The 22,686-nt window shown below is 41.2% G+C and overlaps 1 protein-coding gene across 1 annotated transcript in view; it reads left to right on the forward strand.

Annotated features, from left to right (window-relative positions):
* Positions 1–251: 251 nt before the first annotated feature.
* The window catches only part of lrrc4ba (leucine rich repeat containing 4Ba), a 64,579-nt gene continuing 42,144 nt past the window's right edge, over positions 252–22,686 (forward strand). The window contains exon 1 of the mRNA XM_041777936.1: positions 252–384. The gene's annotated coding sequence lies outside the window, so the exon portion shown is untranslated. The remainder of the gene's footprint in view (positions 385–22,686) is intronic.

A 22,686-nucleotide genomic window follows, 5' to 3' on the forward strand; every position in this document is an offset into this window, starting at 1 on the left:
TAAAGTTGTTTTTTAAATGTTCCGGCGGCAGCAGTGACACATCTCGACGCCATCGTCCTCTGTCTCCATCCACCTGAAGATTCCTGAGACAATTGTTAATACCAGCGGTGGCAGCGCAGCACTTGAAAAGGGTGAATCAATCCGAGAGAGCGAGGGAGAGAGAGAGAGGGGGGGGAGAGAAACAGTGAGGGAGACAGAGGAGGGAGAGAGAGAGAGAGGGAGAGGAGGAGAGGAGGAAGACAGCGTCGGCGGCGGCTCTGCAGTGGAATACGCTCCTTATTTGAGAGGAAGGTGAGAGCACTCGGAGTAACCGACCAGCGCGTGCGGAGCTGGACAGGACTTGACAGGATAGGACTTAAACGCGGCATCACGAGAGGAAAAAAGGTGAGTTCATCGATGATATTCACTCCAGTCATGATGTTGTTTGTGTGCGCGTGCGTGTCTGGACAGTTTGTGCATTCCACGCGCAACAAAACTACTAATGCGTTAGGGCAGAAATCCGCATTCATGACCTGATGTCATGTATGAACAGTCCACGCGTCTGTAAACTGCCTCCCTCCTTCACTGACTGCATGACTTTGAAATCCAGTAATAACATGTATGTATGAGGAGTATGCGTGTGAGTGCGTGTCTGCGCGTGCGTTGTGATGGTGGGGGATTTGAAATTTGCATGATTTGATTCGATGCAGATGCAGAATTCAAAGTTTTACCCCAGTCTTGCTGTCCTCTCTGTACATAACTTGTTTGTTTGTCAATAAGAAATGACCATAACCTTGGTGATAAGAGAAGCAGCTACTGAGGCACAAGCTGTTGACAGGGCTTATTGCTTGATCCAGATTTCATTCAAATACACCCAATTAAACCCCTTTAATCTGGTCAGTTTACAGAGTTAATGTGGATGTGTGCTGGGGTTCACTTCCCCTCTCATTTGGCCCCCCAGTTGATGACCCCAGATTTGGGAGGAAAAAAAAATACGCAGCCACCTTGCGGCTTATGCGCGGTGGGTTAAGCTCTGAGTCAGAGCCCGGGGGCCCCTCCGGCTGAGAACAAGGAGCAGATAGATTAGGACTGATGAATGAAGATCTACTGCCGCTATCTGCAACACAATGATACGGTTATGAGAGGATTTAAATGCTAATGTGCAGTGTTTCAGAGAAATCCGAATGACTGGCGAGAGGAGATTGCTGGCAAGTGTATGTGTGACTGTGAGCTTTTGGACCAGCTGGATGATCTCCGGAGTTTTTATGATAGAATAAGTTATTAATGGGGTGTTGGAAGGTGAAGTGGGGCACTGGGGCAGGATTAGACAAGAGAGGGGTGGAGGGGAGGGACTGTTGAGCTGTGTGTAGCCGATGGGCTCAAACAAGGGGAGGGGGGGTGCAACCTCCAACACAGCAAGTTTTTACAGATTTGCATGTGAGGAAGGAAGACGCTGCAAGAGAGTTTAAAGCACCATGTAGGGTGTTTTAAGATGGTGATGGTGCTCACACATGAACAAGACCTTCAGCACAAGCTTTTACAATTTCCTTTGTATTGTGAATAATCACTGCTTTTTAGGGGAGAGAAAGAAAGTCTGTGAAAGACGTTCAAACGTCAAACCACTGTGTGGCCCCAGTGCACCACTGACTTGCATTGCAGGAGCTGGTTCAGCAGTAATAGCATGCTTCAGTCTATTTGTTTAGCTGAGTAATAAGAAGAATCCAAATCCAGCTCACACACATTGAGATGTATCACGAACATCCTGAGCAACAGCAGACCACCTCCTGTACTTTACGGAGATAATCAAATTATGACCCATTGCGCCCATTCAGAGCATTTCATGAGGTCAGGCACTGATGTTGGATGAGAAGGCCTGGGTTGCAATCTCTGTTCCAGTTCATCCCAAAGGTGCTTGATGGGCTTGAGGTCAGGGCCAGTCCAGTTTTTCCACACTGGACCCATCAAATTATAGTTCTTGCTTTGTGCACTGGGGCACAGTCATGTTGGAAGAGAAAAGGGCCTTCCTCAAACTGTTGCCACAGAGTTGGAAGCGTGTCCAAAATGTCTTTGTATGCTGAAACACTAAGATCGTACCATTATCCCTTATAATGTTTTCCCACGACTTTCAAGTCCAGACTTACCCATTTGTCTTCCAAATAGAGAAGTGTGATTCATCACTTCACAGCTCCACAGTCCAGTGCTGGTGTGCTTTACACCACTCCATCCAACGCTTTGAGGCTTGGTGTTGTGAGGCTTGCATGCAGCTGCTCTTCCATGGAAACCCCTTCCATGGAGATCCTGCCTCACAGTTTTTGTGCTTAAATTAATGCCAGTGGAAGTTCAGAGCTCCTCAGCTGCAGGATCAGCAGAGTGTTGGTGACTTTTACGAACTGTGCGCCTTTTATGGCTTTTGCGATTTTATGGGGTCTTACACTTTGTCGCCGAGTTGCTGTTGTTCCTAAACACTTCCACTTTCTAATATCACTTTACAGTTGATAGTGGAAAATCAAGCAGGTATTAAATTTCACAAACCATCCTCCTGCAAAGGTGGCATCCATCACAGGTCCACGATACTGCACAGCTAAGTGCTTGATGCTATACAAAACTGTGAAAACATGTGAATTTGATAATTAACAGTTGTGACCAGATACTTTTGTCCACACTTAAACACAGTTTCTTTATTCTTACTGTTAATATCTGATAGCACATCACTGTTTCAGTTCAAATCAGGTTTTTTGAATATGGGGAATTCTTTAGCCTCTTAGTTCAGTTCAAGACTCCTTAAGGCCCCAGTCTCCCTTCATCTAGATGCTAGGAGGTCTGCTAGGAGGTCTGCAGGACAGAGTAAATTGTGATATTGAACACCTCCACATCAAGTAAATCATTTAAAATGTGGTAAAAATCACTGTTTGCAGAAATTTTCTGATTCTAATTGCAGTGTAGAGGTCCATTTAGAGCTGTTAAGTACAAACTTTCCTCCATTCCTATTCATTTCATCCTTGAGTGGGTCGGGGGCTGTTCTCTTTCCCCACGTGATGGCAAAATTGCTTAGGATTCATGCGGGGGAAAAAAAACATCAATGACACATTTGTCAGCATTTAAGTGAAACACCAACAAGCTGAAGGAAGGATGCTGTTTGGCTCTGTTGGTAGAGCAGGCGTCCATATGCAGAGGCTGCAGTCCTCGGCTCTCTGATCGCAGGATTTGGTCCTGATCCTGGTGCATGTTTGTCTTTCCCTAATCTCTGTATTTCCTGTCTCTCTATCCTGATGAATTAATCTATTTGCAATCCCAATAGTGATGTCAGACTGTGCAATTACATACATAATTGCATGAAGGGTTGGTTTTAAGTCATATTTGAAAGGTTTGTAAAAATGCCTGCAGAAAGGTCTTTATGTTTACTGTAGTGTGACAATTTGTGGAATTGTGACAATTCCACTTTTGCAGATGCAGGAAAACTTCTTTTTTTTGGAAAATGTTGTATTTTTAAAAAACAGTTCTGTAAAAACTTAAGCTTTTGTGCTCTTAATAGTTGTATGTTTTGAGTTGAGAAATACACTCTTCAAAATTACCATTTTTTTCCTGCATTTTCCTAGACCACCAAGCAAGTGTACTCATAATGCCATTTATGTATTATATCCTAATTGCTATTTGCAGCACTGTCCAGTATAATCATGATTACACATTATTGTCAAATTATACAGCATTGCTATCAAGTAAAGGCAAAAAGCCAAAAAGTAAATCTGAAAAAAAGGGTAAAATAAATTCTGTGTGAACACAGAGCTTAGAGAGCAACAAATCTGTAGTCTGAGTTTGACTTCAGTTATTGTAGAAAGTCATTACTAAATGCTATTTTTAGTTAGGATATTTTCAATATCTGCTGTGTTCATTTTTTAAAATGTGTCATAATAAACCTTAAAGACAGCTGGTGTATTGATTACCTGTTGCTTTATGGGCCTGTTTTCATTTAAATGGTGTGATTTTTATTCGCTTTCTTGTATTTGATTTAATAGCACCTGTACATTTTTACACTGTAGCTCAGAAATGACCATGACACATACCATAATATGATTAGCAATGATAATCACATATGTCTTTAAACCTCTTCTTCCTGTTAGATCCCTAGGAGTGATGAAGAAAGGAGAAGGTGAACCATGGATGGCCAGTGTCATTTAGTTTTTGTTACCCCAGGCTGATTAAACACTTCTGTTTTGCTGCCTGAATTTTACACCCTGGTCTTTTTTTTATTCTTGCACCTGTATCCTATTTAGTGCTTGTTACAGCACCTGTAAACTTCTGGGCTATCAACAGCCAAGCACTGACCATGACACACACCCTTTATGAGCCGCCTTTCATAGCATTTTCTTTCCATTACATCCAAAATAGGCCTGCAGGCGTTAAACTTTAAGAGCATTGTAAGGTTTTATGCTGCCTGTAAAAGAATGTGTTTTATCCAATCATATTGTGAGTGTTGTGTTCAAAAATGCAGGAGGTGAGGCTTCTCCACCAGCTGATCATGACAGCACCACCAGTCACTGCAAGGCCGGCTATATGAGAGGCTTGTCACTTGATATCATAGTTGAAGGCAGTGTCCTCAGCTCAGGGCAGAGCTTTAAAATATCAAGATGTCTCACTGCTGGGAAAGCGAGACCAAAATGTTAGTGGAACCTGTTCATGTTGAACTTTGCTGCTGCCCTCGTCTCTTCCTCCAAACCAAAGTGTTACCTGAACAGGTTCAAAGTAGTCCAGGTTGCTTAGAAGGCAGCCATTTTTTCAGAAAGTGGCCTCTCAAGAAAGTGCTTGGGTTTTATGGCTTGTGAGATGTGGAGTCTTGGGTAGAAGAAAAGAAATGGACTAGATGAGTAAGTAAAGTGAGACAGAATGGCATGCACCACACAACTTAGGTCAAATCTGCTTATAGCTTAAACAAGACTAGGTAATAACCCAGTATATGGCTGACTGCAACTATCTAGGATGCCTGTTGAAATGCCTGATGGAGATGTGTGTTCTGGTAGAGTGAATTTGTCGTGATTGTTAGTAGTTACTAAACTGGTAAAATGGTAAGTGGTTACTGAAATGTAAAAAGCTCCATGTTGCCCTCTCTCTTTGTCTGTATGTTATTCCTCCAATGTGGATGGGCACACTGAACTAAATGATTGGAAAGTAATGTCAGACTTCAGAGCTTAGCCGTGATGTGCACACACTTCGGGATACCAGAAAATAAAGTGGAAGAAACTGAGACAACTACAGTTGAAGATATTTCAATAATTGTTAAAAGTGGCAAAAAGTAGCACAAATGGGCATTAAAATGTCAAAAATGGGTTTAAAGTGGCAAAATGGATTAGAAGTAACAAAAAGCTTGACACGGGAGTGCTTATGTGAATGTGTTTGTGGGGATGCCACCTGGTTGGGGTGGGGGGTAGGTGTCGGGTTCAAAACTTTTATAAGGAATGCTTAACTAATGATGTCAGTGTTTTTGAAAATGATAAAGAACGAGAAAAAAAAGAAGTAACAAAAAGCAGCAGTAATAGTTTGAACTGGCAATAAAGTGGCAAAAATGGACAAAAAGGCACCAAATAAGTATAAAGTGGAGAAAAAAGCAGAATAAAGAAGTTGCAAAAATTGCAAAAAGCTGCAATAGATAAATAAATAAATGAAAGTGGTTATAAAAGGGTTAAAAGTGGCACAAATGGGATAAAAATGGTAATAGGCGGCAAAAAAGGGCTTTAAGTGGCAAAGTGGCAAAAATGAGAAATGAAGGGGCATATGTGTTAGAAGGGGCAATAAGTTACTAACCATGGGCAAATAAGTGGCAGAAATGGATTTACAGTCGCAAAAAGCAGCACAATTAGGTTAGAAGTGGCAAAAGCAGCATAATTGGGTTAAAAGGGGCAAAAATATGGCAAAGTGGGTGGGAAGTGGCAAAAATGGCCACCAAATTAGTCAGAAAGTGGAAAAAGTAAAAAAAGAAGTAGCAAAAATAGGCAAAAAGCTGCAAAAATTGGTTGAAGGTAGAAAACTGAAGTCGCAAAAAAGGGTTGAAAGAAGCAACAAGAAGAGGTAACACTGGGTAGAAAGTTGTGAAATTGGTTAAACAGTTGTGCAAATACACAATTTTATCCGAACCAAATAAAAGTTTGACACCCTGTAAGCTCCAAAATGAAGTAACTGTTAGCCAGGGTGCTAGCACCAATGCTACTGATCCAACACACATGCACTGATATCATCAATAACTCATAATTCGGTAAAGGCCCATCCTCGGGGTTTGTCTGGGTCAGACCATTCTGTGGGCCGGTCTGGACATCAGTATTAACTAATCCCATTAATATGCACCCAAGCACATGTATATGGCACTGATGCATCAGTGGGAGAAATTTGTCTTTCCTTAAGACACATTAAAATGTTACTACAGGAGCTGCGGATCAAACCCCTGACCTTCTGGACATATGACTCACTCTACTAACTGAGCCACAGTCATCCTAAAAATGCAGTGAGTTTCTATAGACTTGAACGTAGGTATGATTGAGATAAGGGATAAACATGAACATGGGTAAGACCAAAGTTTAGACCATTGCTGAATATTTCACTACTTTTGGGACTCAAAAGTAGCTTAAGAATGGAGAAGGTTTTTATTTTCGAAATTTGAGCTATTGACATAGTTGTAAACAGCTCAAACACATGGCCTTTTTGGTACTTTGGTCTATGCAGAAATCACTTCTTGCCCTCCAAAGGATATTCTCCACTTCTGTGCTACATCATCTGCATAGATCCTATAGTGAGTTGAGTGTATCGGTACATCCCTACTTAATATGCTGCTGAAAAATCTCAGGATTCCCCTGAAGAGCTTTACACATAACAGGATGCAGCTGGGATGTTTTATTCAGTTGATTCCACCTGTAACCGGCTCCACATCCAGACTGTTCCACTGGTGGTCTCGCTCTCTACCTCACTGGGTGACCGTAGGGGAATATTCCTCAAAAGGAAGCTGAAATCATCTAGCATCCTTTTCATAATTTATAGAGCTGATCTGATTTCATCTCCCAGCAGAAGCTCCACTATAAGTAATAAAGAAAGTTTTATTCCAGCAGTCTTAGCTTGTGGTCATCTTACTGATCTTAATTGTCAACCGTTTACTTGAACAGGCTGGCACATGTCCCACAAAACGGAGCGCATCCTCCTTCCTGTGTCGCAAATTAAGCACCGGCTGAGCAATTTCAGTCATTTGAGGAATCAGGCCAGGCTGCTCTTTAATTTCTGAGGCATACCACTTATGCATGGCTGATGAGCTTGATGAAAACAAGCAAGCAGGTTAACAGGGACATGGTAAATTACACCTGCACACCTGGCTTAGAGGGAAGGTGTGACTTTGAGACGATGCTTGGCCCCTCCCCCACGTTGAGCTATTGCAGATTATTTCCCATGTGAAGTCATGCCAAATCCCCCCAAAACAAAAACAAGAAATAAATAGCCTCCCCTAAACCTGCTGACCAACCCTGATCACTTAAATGTTGCCCAGTGTCAGTGATTGGGGCATCTTGATGCTTTCTCTCTGGTTTGTCTTCAGTACTGTACCTAAAAGGACAGAGGACTGCATTCATTTGGAGGGATGGCTCTGCTGCTAAATTAGAATGCATAGAGAGTAACTGTTGCCCTAAATTTGGTGTCACTCTGTGTGTGTGTATGCATGCATATGTGTTGATGCACTCATTTCTGTGCATGGCAGAGAGAGGGAGGGAGAGGGAGAGAGAGAGGGAGCAGGAGAGGGATGGAAATTATAGATGACAGTAAAGCGGCTCTAATCAGGGCAAGCTGGTCGCTGATCTCTTCATAGGGCAAGGCTGTCATTGATTGATTGCTGCACAAGTTGCTGATGTGCACAGGTTGAAGGGTGAAGGGAGAGTCGCTGATCAGTTGTGAGAGGCCGAGGATTGTGGGAACAACCTCTGGCTGCCTCCATACAGCAAGAGGAGCCCCCCCCCCCCCCACCTGAGATGCTGGAATTGAGTGTTACTTGCAGTGTTCCATAACTAGTCTCTACAAGATGGCTTGATATTTTCGTTATTGTTAACTGCAGTTTTAAAAAGTGCTGCAAGAGTTGCAGCTTTGCAGTTTTTTGCAGCGAAATTGCAAAGGAAAAAATTGCAACTACTTGTAGTGTTTTAAGTAACTTTAAAAAACAGTTACAGTTATACAAGTCTGCCCATAGTGGGGATTAAGGGGAGAGCTTTCTGGGGCTCAGCCAAATAGGGGCCCATGGAGGTCAGGAACATCATGGTCCATTGTAAAGTTATGTGTGATAACCGTATTTTTTATTTAACCTGAATTATAACTACTCTTGTCAAAGCAACAAACAATGAATATTATTTATTTATGCTGTAGTACAAAATAGTCTTTATCAAAATGTAAACCTATTTTCTTAAAACAATTACCTTTTTATTGTTAGTATGAACAATGTGAATGGGCACACTGAACTACACTATTTGAAAAGTAATGTCAGACTTAAAAGCTAGGCCATGATGTGCATAAATGTCAGGATACCAGAGAATGAAGTATAAGGAATTGAAAAAACTTTAAGGGAACGATAATTTAATAATTGCTAAATAAAGGTGAAAATTGGCAGAAATGAGTTAAAAATAGAAAAAATAGGCTTCGGTGGTAAAAAGTAGCGAAAGAGTGGCAAAAATGGGTTAAAAAGTGGCAAAATTTGGCCTAGAGTTGCAAAAAATGACAAAACAAGCACTGAAAATGGTGAAATCAGTTAAGAAGTAGGAAAAATAAGTTCTAAGTGGCAAAAATGGGCAAGAAGTAAGTGCTGAGTAGTGGTTAAAGAGTGTCAAAATTTGTTAAAAGTGTCAAAATTCTGTTAAGGAGGAAAAATGACAAAGCAGCAAATATTGGTTAAGAAAGGAAAAAGTGACAACGATTGGCAGTAAAATGGTGAAAAGCAGTTAAAAAGTGGCAAAAAGTCTCTAATAATGGCAAATGTGAAGTACCTGGTACAAAATGATACAATTTGAAATGGAATCAGTTTTTAATACATCTTCTGAAATATTCCTTAAAAAAGAAAAAGCAAATACATTTATAATATGGCTTCACAGAAATTTTGTTCGCTGTACAAGCCAAGTATTACAAATCTTCTTTTATTGTTATAGTCTTACTCCTTATCATATGAAATGTGAATCAAAATCTTTTTCTCACAGATGTGAGATGTGCACATAAATGTTCGTACACAGCGCTGAGGGAGCTCACCCTCAAATTCCACATACTCCGTCTGCAGAAAGATCCACATATGAAGCAAATCAGTCCTTTTCTAGTTAATCTTTTGCACCTCCACAGTGCTCGCTCTGGGCCATCTCCAGTGCATGCCAGAAGCACCTCTCTGCTCCACTCAAGAAATGCCAAAAGTTTATTTTCAGCCAAAATGGGCCAGTCCACGTAGAGCAGATAGACTCAAAAAGGGGAGAATGCACAAAGCATAAGGTCAAGTCACATAAACCTTTTAATTCCCCATATCCTCACTCATGAATCAAGCAAACAAATCATGGAGTAATGTCAAAACAGCTAATCAACCTCAGAATGGAAAAGTAATCTGTTTTTTACATGTAACTCTCACATTGGACTCATCTTTATCATGTGGTCTTGCAGTTCCTCGTAGTTTTCATGTGATCTTGTGATCTCTCTTATCCAGCTGCTCAGGACTGTGGTATGCTTTAGAAACAGATCTAGTTGGCCAGGGTGCATGTCATCAGTTGCAGCAAACTTGCTGTGTACTCTGACCACTGCAGACACAGTTTACCAATGCCGGATAGACTACACACATATCCATGGGATGTACAGTCATGTGCATATGTTTTAGGCATGTTTGGCGCTAAGAATTCATCAAGGGCCTGATGTGCCACAACCAGGGGCTGGAGAGAGGGTGTCCAGAGTCAAGCTTGACACAAAGGACACGTGTGCTGCTTAGCAGACAAAGCCAAGCTCAACAGCATGTATTATTTGTCCTGGCCTTTTCACTCCTGGTTATACACCCAGTGACCAGTAGGGGTTTTCGGACCCTTGAGACATCCATAGCACAGCCAGAGGCTCATGGCAACCCTACTACCCGCCTGGATGGTTCCTTAGGCCGTGCTTACTTGCTACATCCATCCCTTTACCGCCCAAAGGTGTGGACTAGGGGTGGGCGATATGGAAAAAAAATCATATCATGATTTTTTTAATGGCCAGAATGATCTCGATTTTATCATGATTTTTTTTCATTAAATTTGTAAGACAAATTTGCAAGTTAGTGACCAGAAAAAACAACATTTTCTCTGATTTTTCTGTATTTCTTCTGCACCATCCTGTTGGCCAATGCATTATATGTATGTGTGTGTGTGTGTGTGTGTGTGTGTGTAGATGTATATTTATATATATATGTGTGTGTTTGTAGAGATCTTATCCCACAATATATTAAAGGTCCAAACATTTATTTTCCTGCATTCTGATCTATTCTGTCTTCTGGAACCAATTTCTAAATTTTTCTGCACCACTTTAGAATTATTATGTGTGTCTTCATCTGTGTTTTAAAATCTACTTTACTCTTTATTAAGCACCCCTAGTGTGGACTTTATCTTTTAACTAGATTATTTCCCCATGCCCCTGGTAATATGCAAGGACATCCAGAGCACAACCCGTGTTGTGTGAATCCTCCATTCTGCCCAGTTGATAATAAAGAAATGTTGTCCAGTTCTGATTAAACTGATGCTATAGCTGCATCTAAGATTATGTCTTCAGTGGCTGCCATTGTTTACAGGCTTGCAGTCACTTCAACAAAACCACACTTGTAGCTACTGTCTTTTTCTTCTCAAATTCAAAGCGTCATCTTGAAACTTTGCAGAATGGGTCTGCTGGCTGGAAGACACCAATATCTGGCCAATTAATCTGCTTTGCAAAGTTAGACTGGAGCTGGGTTCTGCATAAAGCCCTCTGCCACGCCCCTAACCACTTATATCCATTATAAAATCAGAACAGATAAGTTAAACTAGAATTACCTCTCTGTAAAATGTGCAGTGATAAACATGAGCTCTTGCAACCACATTTGTATGTGGAACAATGTTGTAAATATGTTTATTTTTCCTGTAAAAACTGCCTTTTTTCAGTAAGTGTGTATTTGACTTCCAGAGTTTTGCTGCCAGCCTCAAGTGGACTCCAGAGGAACTGCAGGTTTTTACGATTCTGCATTCTGGCTCTGCTTGTTAGTAACCAGAGAGGGTATGAGCATGAGCACTGACCCATCCACAGCAGAAATGCTAAGCCGCCTGTGATGGCAAAGTGGATATAATTAGCCCTGATTGGTTTGATTGAGTCTCCCATCCAGGCCTGGGTGTTGGCCCTTTGGGGATCATGACGACTGTCTGGGGCATTAATTATTGAATAATAATCGGAGGAATGGCAATGGTTAATGATTCAAAATGAATGCCATAATTCACTGATTTGACATAATTAGATATTAGGAGATTCCCCCCTGTGGAATACATTCTCATCGTGACCTGAAGTGGCGAAGGAATGCCTGAAAAATGGACCGAGGCGATTCCTTTCCCTCCTTGTGGCTCTTTGAATGCGCCATAGGAGAGCTGCCTGGCGAGGCTTGTCCAAAAATCCGATCAAGTGTTAGTAAAGACAGCGGGTCAATGCTGTAAGTCAGGCCATGGCTCAGTTTGTGCTGTTTGAAATGAGCTGGCCGGAGAGAGCGGTCAGCCCTGCGTGTCTCATATTGAGTTTGGCAAAGAGGGGCGATATTATCTTCTCCTGGTTAGATTAAGTATTAGTAAATGTGATCGGGTAATGAAGGCGGTCAGGCCCCAGTGACCACAGCGCTTTGCAGCGACTGCTGGCTTGGCTGCATCCAGGCACTGAGTCTTGGGGGAGTTTGTTTCGGGTCAGTGACGGCATAAGAGCTCAATACAGCATTGCAGAGTCAGGCTGGGGCCTTTCCTCTGTCTGCCTGGCTGACTGGCTGCCGAGCTGGAGGCACAACTGTAGTGGCATACTGATGCTGCTGCCGAGGATAACAGTGTAAATATTGATGGTGCAGATGCAAAGAAACAGAAGCAGTAAACATATTATAACCCTGACAACCAGGGTGTGATGCTTGTTTTTCACTCCTCATGATTCAGGCCTGACACAGACATGTTTGTCTTCAGAGGTGTGGGCGCGCTGTCGCAATAACACGTAATCCAGCGTCTTTTTTTGGATCTGGTTGTGGAGGTTGTTGGATTTTTTTAAAGGGAGGGGGTCGATGTCACGGTGGCTCCAGAAGAGGGCGATGAGACTTGGTAGCATTATTCCCCGGAGGCCGCTGCAGCCACAGAGGAGGTAGTTAGTGAAGCTATGCGCCACGGCTATGATGAATCACTTATTGTGGTTTTTATGGTAAGGACGATTACTCTAGGTGACATCACGTGAACCTGTGCACACCTTCACTGTTTGCTTTTCACTCCCCAGACTCGTTGCGATATCTATAGACTGTTGACTCAGTTGTACTCATTTATTTATACATTCTGCCCCTCATGCACTTTTATCCTGTGGTATCTTTAGATCAGATTGTGCGGCAGTGAAGTTCAGGCTCAGGTTTCCTCGCATGGGCACAGTGGTGGACTCAGGATGTTTGAGGGCAGGGGCGGAAATAAGAAAAGGGCACCTACTGTATGCTGTGATGCACTAACACACAAAACGTTGTCATCGATTTATTGTGAAACAGTAAACATTTTTATCATGATTACAACTATTTCACCTCTCTAATACAGCAAACTGAATTATTAAAATGTATTTTAAAAAGATACACAATCAGGAATGTCAGTGAAAATGAACTTCATGGCACTTAATTGCATTATCTCACCTACTAAACTTGAGCCCTTTGGAGGGCACTTTATCAGATTTTGTCCACTTAGAGGGCACCAAAGAGTAAACTTTGCCAAACATTTTAAATAATTTGCCCTCTTAGAGGGCATTTTTTCATTTTATTTCACTTGGGAGAAACCCTTACAGGATCCTTAGAGGACATTTTGTCAGACTGCACACTTAAGGGGCACCGTGCAGTTACTTGGTCAATTTTGCTGACTAAGAGGGCTTTTTTTTTGTTGTTGTTGTTGCCTATTTGGAAGGCACTCTAGGAGGCACCTTTTCAAATTTGTCCACTTGGACAGCAGCCTTAAAGGGCTGATTTTCTAATCTTGCCCTTTAGATGACACCAGAGAAGCAGCTTTTCACCTTTCACTCACTCACAGGGCACCTTAGAGGGCACCTTCACAGATCTTTCCTATAGAGAGGGCACTTTTGAAACAATTAGCCCTCTTGGAGGACAGTTTTTAAATTTTGTCCACTTAAAGGTGAACCTAGCTGGCACTTGGTCAAGTTAAGTCTACTTCAGGGGGGGCTTTGAGGGCATTTTGTCAGATTTTACACACTATAAATCCACCATTGAGGCACTTGGTCAATTTTACCTACTAAGAGGGCACTTTTAAAAAACTCTTTTTGCCTTCTAAGATGGCACCAGAGAGGCAGTTTCAAATTGTGTTGGCCTACAGAGCACCTTAGAGGGCACCTTCTCAGATTTTGTCCATTGAGAGAGCACCTAAGAACACACTTTGTCAAAATTTTCCCACTTTCAGGGCACTTTTTAAACAATTTTCCCTCTTGGAGGACACTCCAGAAGGCACTGAGCCATTTTCTTTCACTAAGAGGACAAGTTAGAGGGCATTTTGTCAGATTTTGCACACTTACAGGGTTTATTTTCCCTACTAAGAAGGAAGGTTTTCAATGCACCTTTTCAAATTTGTCCAGTTGGAAGGCCTGCCTAGAAGGCTCAGTGACAAATTTTGCCCACTAAGATAGCACCTTAAAGGGCACCTTCTCAAACTTTGTCTCCTCAGGGGCATCCCAAAGGGCAAAATGTAAAATTTTACCAATAAGATGGTAGCCAAGAGGGCACTTTGTCAAATTCCGTCCACCTAAAGGGGACCATAGATAGCACTTGGTCAAATCTTGCCCACAAACTTTTTTAAAAATGTGCCCACTTGAAAGGCCTTCCACTTAATCATGTTGATCTTCCATAGGGGCGTCCAACAGCACACTTTTGTAGTGTTTTTTCAAAACAGTTGGGAACTAGGAGGGTTAATCGCCCCCCTGCCTTCCATCTGAGTCCACCAGTGCATAAGCAGTTGAAAAGGGATAGAGTAAAACAAACACCACAGCAAAGTGAGCCCTAATTTTGTTAGAAGAGAAAGTTTTGAAGCCTATTTGGAGCATTCAGCCTCACTTGTGCACCTGTGGTGACCTGAGTCTAATAATAAATCAATCCGACCTGCTGTTATCAACTGTTTTGTCAGCTATCAATCACTGCCGTCGTCAGAAACGTCCTCATTTGGGAGTTTTTTTTTTTTAAAGATTAAATTCAGGTACTTCTCCATCACGCTGCAGGGTTTACTGATCTGACACCTAGACTTCCAGAGCAGGGCCTCGGACACCCCGAGCCCCCTGCCGCCGTGACGGAGACGCGCAGGATGGTGAGTGGTTACTATGGCAGGTTACTATGGCAACCTCAGGTCTCTGTGAGAGCTTCCATTTCGCACAGCGTGGGAGAAAGAGAGGGAGAGAGAGGGAGATGGGTGGAGAGAAGAACCCGCAGAGAGGAGGAGCAAGTGGGGAAATTGGCAGAGGAGGTGAGACGTGGAAGCGGGGGCGCTGTAGGTGTAGTGGAGGAGAAAAAGGAGGGTAAGGAGAGGGAGGGGGGCCGGTTAGAGGATAGGGGTGTTAAGGAGACAAAGTGATGGAGAGGTGTGAGTGATGAGGTGAGACGGAGGTGTGAGAGGGGTAGATCTGAGGGCAGGGGAGGGGATCACGTGGCCCGTTAGACCAGATCTGCGCTTCACTGGAACATCTTAGCGCTGCTTTGTGTTGTTGCACAGTGTTATCTCTCCTTCTCTATTCTTTCCCTCTCTCTCCCTCACTTCTCTGGGTTTAGTTGGCACGGCGCTCGGCTGTGAGAGACACTGTGTCAGTCTTGGTGACTGGTCTCCATGGAGACGTCCATCAGTCAGTCCGTGTCAGTTGTTTCTTGGGTAAAGCCTTATCGTGTTTGTCAGTGTGAGTGTTTATCTGTCTGTGTATTAGTCAGCGTGTCACTCATAGAGGAGGCAGGGCCAGGACCTGAATGGATGGAGGCCAAGTGAGCGTTGCTTATCAGACATACATCCACATGCTGCGCGTTTGAGTCTTTTCATTTGTGTGGAAAAGAAGCATTTAGCTCGCATAACTGTAAGGTTTCGTGTTCATACATTCATAAAAATGAAGATGCATGGACAGATTCACCTTTGCTTCCTGTTTCACCTGTTGCATCACTTTATTTCACTGTTTATTCATCTTTTTCTCCTTGAAAATCCTCATTAAACAGAGAAATCTTAGACTGTAAATCGGTGATTTGCTGCTGATGTTGCACTACTCCACTTTGCTCTGTACACCTTAATGTTATCTTCTGCAATAGTGCATTTTACTCAGACTGTAGTGTAACACTTCTGATCGTTGTAAAAAGACTTAGTGGTGTTTGTGCACAGAGGATAGGCTTGTTGGGAGCCTGAGGTGTAAACACCACAAACAAGTCAATACAGATAAGAAATTTCAGCAAAACAACAGGAAAAACACATTTAACCCACATTAGATGCTTTTCTTTGAGAGGGATAAAATGTTTACTTCACTGTGGAATCTGGTATTTAGAATTCATGGTAACTTAAACTTAGCAAGCATTCATTCCTGAGGTTTTTGGTCAGTTTAAACAAACTCTTGTGTGTGTTGTTGGGTAGTTTATTTGGTTTAGGGGGGGTCTGAATGCTCCAAGGAACTCTGGTGTGAACCAAAGAACTGAACTCTGCTCTGCTTGAAAACAGGTGTCTTGGTTTGCTTCCAAGTGCACCAGAGTTCGATTTGCTGTAGGTGAGAATGCAACCCGAACCAAACAAGGGAAATGAACCAAAAAGCAGTGCATTGGGGGTTGATTTTGGCTGGATATCTCAGAACAGCACATCTAAACGCTGGATCATAGCATCTGTAAACGGTGTCAGATTGATTTGCAGAGGGTGGCTAAAGTTAGCATTGCTAGCACCAGCAGCCACCAGCAGGGACTGGTACAATATACATTATCTAGACAAAAGTATTTGGCCACACCTGTTACTTATTTAATTCAGGTGTTTCAATCAGAAGTGCTTACACAGTTGTATAAACTCAAGCACCTAGCCATGCAGTCTCCATTTGCAAACATTTGTGATAGGAAATGTGTTGTTCTGAAGAGCTCAGTGATTTGTGAAATTTCTCGGTTTGGTGTATGCAGGCATTACCTGCCTGACTGTATTGCTTTTCACCATAAATCCCAGACATCCCCCATTGCAGACCACAATGGTGAGACACCGTCTGAACGGAAATACACGCTAAAACGTTCAAAATAAAGAAGGATTAAACTTCCGGTTGGGGTTAGGGTAGGGGCTGAAGTACCGGTTAGGCTGCCAAAAGTTAAAAGTCAAAAACCTGTCCTGCAAAACCTGATAACAAAACATAAACACAGGAATTTAAGTTTGTTCTCCATGAAAATATATAAAACACTAATGTAGCTAGAGCTAAAGAAGCTATGTTGGCTGCATCGGTAACATAGCTAACAGAGCTAGATCTAAACCTAATGAAGTTGTGTTGGCTACATGGGTAACAAAGCTAACATAGCTAGATCTAAAGCTGAAGAAGCTATGTCGGCTACATAGGTAAAATAGCTAATGTAGCTAGATCTAAAGCTAATGGAGCTATGTTGGCTACCTTAGCTACATCAGTGATGTAGCTATGAAGCTAAATCTTCAGTGAATAAAACAACATTAGCTATGGTACCACTGAGGTACTTTAGCTACACAACTAACATAGGTAAAGCTAAAGCAAACTAAGATTCATTAGCTATGCTAGATTATGCTATGTTTGAGACAGCTAGACCTGTTTTAGAAGTAGTTATGCAAACGGTGGCTCACTTTAGCTTTGTTAGTTTTAGCTAAAGCAGCCTTTGCTACATTGGCTTACATCTTAAGTTTCCCTAGTAGTACCTTCAAATACTTAGCTAGCGAATCTATGTTAGCTTTAGCCAAATTTAACAAAGCTGAAGCAAGCCACCATTCACATTACTACATCTAAAAAGAGTCTTCTTGTGGGCTCTTCTCTCCACCCCTTTTTTCTGTTTTACCTTTGTAATGTTGCTTAGTCCGGGATGTTTGCAATGTGCTTGTTTCAAGGATGTAACTAATAGACTTTGTTGGTGAATAAAGTTTAATTTATTGTTTTTTTTGAAGAACAGTTGCAGTTTTTCTTTTTTATTTACTATAAATTTTCAGATTAAACCCATATTTTCACTCAGGCAACTCATGCAATTCACCAGATGAAGACAGCAAATCAAGCCCAAAGTTTCCAAAGAGCACCTGTAAATGAAACCACAGAGACCAGCAGCGCTTCTTCTCTTTGTCTTCAAGTATGCCATATCTTCTTATTTCCGTGCAAAATAGCCTCTTTAATTCTTGGTGTAGTATCTTCAGTCCCATTCTTAGTAATGATGCACTGTACAAACTCCCAAGGCACACCTAGACTTGCCTCAAGGCCACTGGTGTTCATAGACAAGCTGGGAATAGTGATCCGATGTGAGTATCACAGCGGATGTTACTTTTTAACACCTGCCCCTAGAAAGGCTTTTATGAGAATGAAAACCAGGAGTAGAAAAGGGAAAATAGTGAACTGGATACAACATGAAACAGTCAATACACATCTAGCAGCGACACTGTGCGGGTCTGTTTTCTACTAGCCTGATCAGAGACGACTGACAGGAGGCTACCCAACAGAATCCAGATGTTATTAATTTTTACATGTCTTGTCTGGTCTATGGTGTGTAACATGCAGAGGTGAAGGTCGTAGCAGAGGTGTAAAAGGGGTGAGGTGGTGGCGGTGTATAAGGTTTGAGTCATCAGGTGGTACAGTACTGCTTGTGTGTCTGTGTCTGTGTGTGCTGTTTGTTCACACTGTGTCTCTTGTGCTCTTGTAACAAAAGTAAAATCACACAACTGGACAGTAATATTACATAATGTAATGTATGAGTACAAAGGAATAATGACAGCTGGGCTTGGTTATGGAGTTACTGCATAATTGCAATGTGTGCAGCACTTTAGTGCATCCTCTTGTTCTTTTACTGAGGCCATATAGTTCTGTAGTGTACGTTAGGGCTGAACTATACTGGGAAGAAACTTACATTGCACTACATTTGAATAACAAATGAAATAAGACCTGATGAATGTAGTGCCTTTTTATGTATCTTAATTACATTTTAAATCAAACAACTTTACTTTTTCTTATTTGGGTCTAAAAAGTCGTTTTTGGATTTTAAATATCACACAATGGATGAGCCGTGTGACAGCAGCTTTAACATACAGAGCAAAAGGAAAAGAGGAGCAGCATCCCTGGTGTATAGCACTCTCTAAGTTGACAACTGCACGTCAGGATTATGACTATTTAAGACAATGCACAACACAAGTCATTCTCATACATGCTTCTGTAATCATCCTGATTTGGATGGTCACACAAACTGCACAGTGGGAGTCTCCTCTCCTCCACAACCTTGAAATTGCATTGTTCTTTTTGGAGCGTGTCTTGCCTTCAGTATGGAAGCCCATAACTGCCACTTTCAAAAGAAAAATGTGAAAGTTAGGCAATTCTCCAAAAAAAAAAAAAAAAAAAAAGTAGGATCCCAAGTCATAATTATGATATGAAAAGTTATAATTATGAGATTTAAAGTCAAAATTATGAGATCAAAAGTCAAAATTAAAAGATGAAAAGTCATAATTATGAGATAGAAGTCCAAATTACGAGTTAGAAAGTCATCTAATAATTTTGACTTTAAATCTCATAATTATGACTTTTTATCTCAAAATAGTGACTTTTCATCTCAAAATTATTGTTTCATCTCATAATTTTGACTTTTTCCATCCATCCATTTCTATACTGCTTATCCCATTTGGGGTCCCGGAGGGGCTGGAGCCTATCCCAGCTGTCATTGAGGTGAAAGGCAGGGTACACCCTAGACTGGTTATCTCGTAATTTTGACTTTTTTTATGTTGAAGTAATAACTTTATTTCATGATTATGACTTTTTATCTCATAATTTTGACTTTTTATCTCATAATTTCAACTTTTTATCTTGAAAAAATGACTTTATCTCATGATTATGACTTTTTATCTCATAATTTTGACTTTTTATGTCATAATTTCAACTTTTTATCTTGAAATAATGACTTTATCTCATGATTATGACTTTTTATCTCATAATTATGACTTAGGATTCTTTTTTTCCTGAATTGCCTAACTTTTACATCTTTCTTTTAAAAGTGGCGGAAAATCCACTTCCATAGTGCAGGCAAGACACAGCTTAAAAAGAACAATGCAGAAGTGGCGTACAAAGCAACATACTGCACAGTATGGCTTTATAATTACAGTATTTGTCCTTGAATGAGTGCTGTATTTGGTTTGACTTAATCATTTTATCCACAAAGAGTGGAAAACTATACACTATTGGACAGAAAACAAGGCAGCATTTTAATTTATGGAGTTTTGTGCAAGTGTGAAAGATGCTTTAGTGTTTTACTGTACTTATTAGATGACTTTTACCATCATTTTATTTTTTTTGCCAATTTGGAATACTTTATTTTTCACTTGCAGTCCTCAAAATTTCTTGTCAAATAAAGTTCACAACTTTGACTTTAACTTAACTTTGACCTTGAGCTATGATGTCACATATTTAATGACATCACTTGTGATAACTAGTGGAAATAGAGTTACCATTAACTTTGCTGGTGCATGGTAGTGATACTACGGTGTCTGATTCCATGAGCCGTAGACAGTCATGTGAATCTGCAGCACACTAGCCTCTTTGATTCTGTTGTGTCGATATTTACTTATAAAGGTGCGCGATCTTGGCAGTGCGAAAACTGCTCTACACTTCGCTGTAAATCAACATGAAACCAGAGAAGAGGTAAAAGTAAAAAGAAGGCTCTGTGGATTCTCCTTTAGAGTCTCACGTGTCGCTGCAGTCCAAAATGAACTGAATATTAAATCCAGGCCAGAACAAACAATGTGTTTTAATTCAATATTTGTATTTTTCAATGTCTGCGTAGGAGGATGTGTAATTGCTGCAATTGCTCTGTATTCTTCGCTCTGTAGTCATTCCTCATGCATTTCATCAGACTGAAATCAGCCACATTCATTTCAGGATGCTGTGAAACTCATCCTGTTCATTATTCTCCAAAGGTATGCATTACCCTTGGTATTTATAGCTTTTCGTTTTTTCACTTATTAATATGTTTGTCAATTCAGTTCAAGCAGAACCTGAGGATGCCTTCAGATGCTGCAGATGAGACATTCAGACACTGAGATCTTTTAATTAGCTGCCAAACAGTTCTGCAGTCAAAAGGATGATTTTCCCAAAGAAGCTCCAATCAAACAGAAGAAAATATACTGTATGTTTTGTTTTTATCTGGTTATGAAACAGACTGAAACTTACACTGATGTCTCTTTAAGAGCCTCAGAAGCAAGTGGGACTATTAAGACGAGGATGGATTATTTTGATTAGGTTATTTTAATGTCTTCAAAGCTGCGGTGGGGTAGGTGTCATACCTGGAGATTAACGGCACACTGATGTAACACATGTTACAGTCAGGTTTAAAGTGAGTGGGGTTTTGACTGTTAAAATAAAGCCAAATGAGACTTTTTTGAGAGAAAACTTTAACATGTGCAGGGAAAGTACGGCAACGTGACTTTGCCCACAGGGGGCGCCAGATTTGACCAAACAATAAATCCTTACAGGAGCTTTAAGTTTGAAGTGATTGAACAACATTTTTGGATACACCTATACTCAGTGAATCCAAAGCCACTCATCTTTAATTTTATCCAAACAGAAAACATTTTTCTTAAATCCATTTTGTTATTTCACCTAAAGAGCAATTTAACTTACCCTAACAAAAATGTCTATTGATGCCTTTTTTTCCTGGGTAAAATGATATCAAAGTTTGAGAAATAAATCAGTAAATATATTTAGTTTTCATTAATGAGATAAGACAAGACTTAAATATCTGTGATGGTGTTGAAGATCTGTAACACTTCCACCAGGCAGAGCTGGAGCTGACAACAAACATTAAGGAGCTAACATTCATCTGGCAGAGCAGTATGGGAGTGACAGTTTGTCTTATGGTCATCATATTTGACTAACAATTTTAAAATACATCAGCTATGCCCTGCAGTGGTTTTGATCTGACTGAAGGCGAGGGATCTACAGCAGCACGGCCCTGAGCAGTGTGAGACGAGAGGGCACAAGATCAGAGAACTGTGAGCTCACATGGGACTAATGAAGCTTAGTGTAGTTCATGCAGGACGTGGAATTCATATGCCCAGCCGTGATCAGCTGATGGCCAGCTGATCCCAATTATCGCCTCCCTACTCCCACAGCCAATCACAGCTTTTTCTTTCAACACAGCTGTGCATCTAAGTATGTCACCCTTCTCACTAATCCTTTTTTGCATCAATGCTTATGTACCACACTGCTGCTGCTGGCAAAGCTGAACCTCCTCCACCCCAGCCTCCTCCTTCAGAGCATAAATCTTGTTGTACCCTCATTCGTGCTACTATGGTTTAATGGCTTTTGAACTAATTTTATTTTATTCAATATGCATTATCATAAATGATTCCATCCATATGGGGTTTCTAGCTATGTGCTCCCTGGAAAGTCAAAGCATGCTGCTTGACTAACACAGGGAGCATCTTTCAAGCAGAGCCTTCTCTGCCAAGTACAACTGTGTACCCATTTTGCAGTGAAATGGTTAAATGCATGACGAGAGTGTTCCTGACTGAAGTATGTCAACAGCAGAATATTTTGGCCTTTTGGGGTTGATTTGTCATTCTTTTAAACATGAGTCTATGATTTTTTCTATCTCAAAAGTTAACTTTTCTTTATTAGCGGTGCCATAGTAGCTCTGTGACCCACTGACCTCCCGATGACCTTTTGCTTGTGTCACAGGATGAGTGATATAGTGATGATATACTGTCAGACTGGGTTGGATTGAGCTGCTCTGTGTGGACTGACTTGGTTTGGTAACCAACACTGAAAATAGACCTGGTGTGTTCTTCCAATGGAGTGGAATGCTGCTTGAAGGTACAAGCCAGGTGCTCCCTTGGACATATTCAGTGGGACTGTCAGGGACATGCCGAAAAAGGACTAGAGCATGGGCAAGTGAACTGCTCTGACTGGCTAGAGAGGGAGGGATTTGCTCCACAGTGCACTTTGCGCTTAGCCGGCGGATCATGGTGCAGCGCATAAAAGTGTATAAAAAGTGTTTAAAATATTAAATCTGTGACTTTTAAACTGAAGAAATGTGAACAGAACATATTTTAGATGACAGTTTAAAGTACTGAGAAGGATTTACTAATTGTGTTTGGCTGACCGCTGAGGTCAGCCCTACACATGGCAATGTTTGTGTCTGAGTAAGTAAGTAAGTAAGTTACTGACTGAGTGATGCTAATTTATAAGCCTTACAATACAGAGTTGCATTTGCTAGTACTCAATGCTGGCAGTAATGGCTGCTGCCACTGTGTTAACTAGAGCCATACATACAGAGTT

Source organism: Cheilinus undulatus, linkage group 21 (assembly GCF_018320785.1).
Source record: "Cheilinus undulatus linkage group 21, ASM1832078v1, whole genome shotgun sequence".
Taxonomy (NCBI): Eukaryota; Metazoa; Chordata; class Actinopteri; order Labriformes; family Labridae; genus Cheilinus; species Cheilinus undulatus.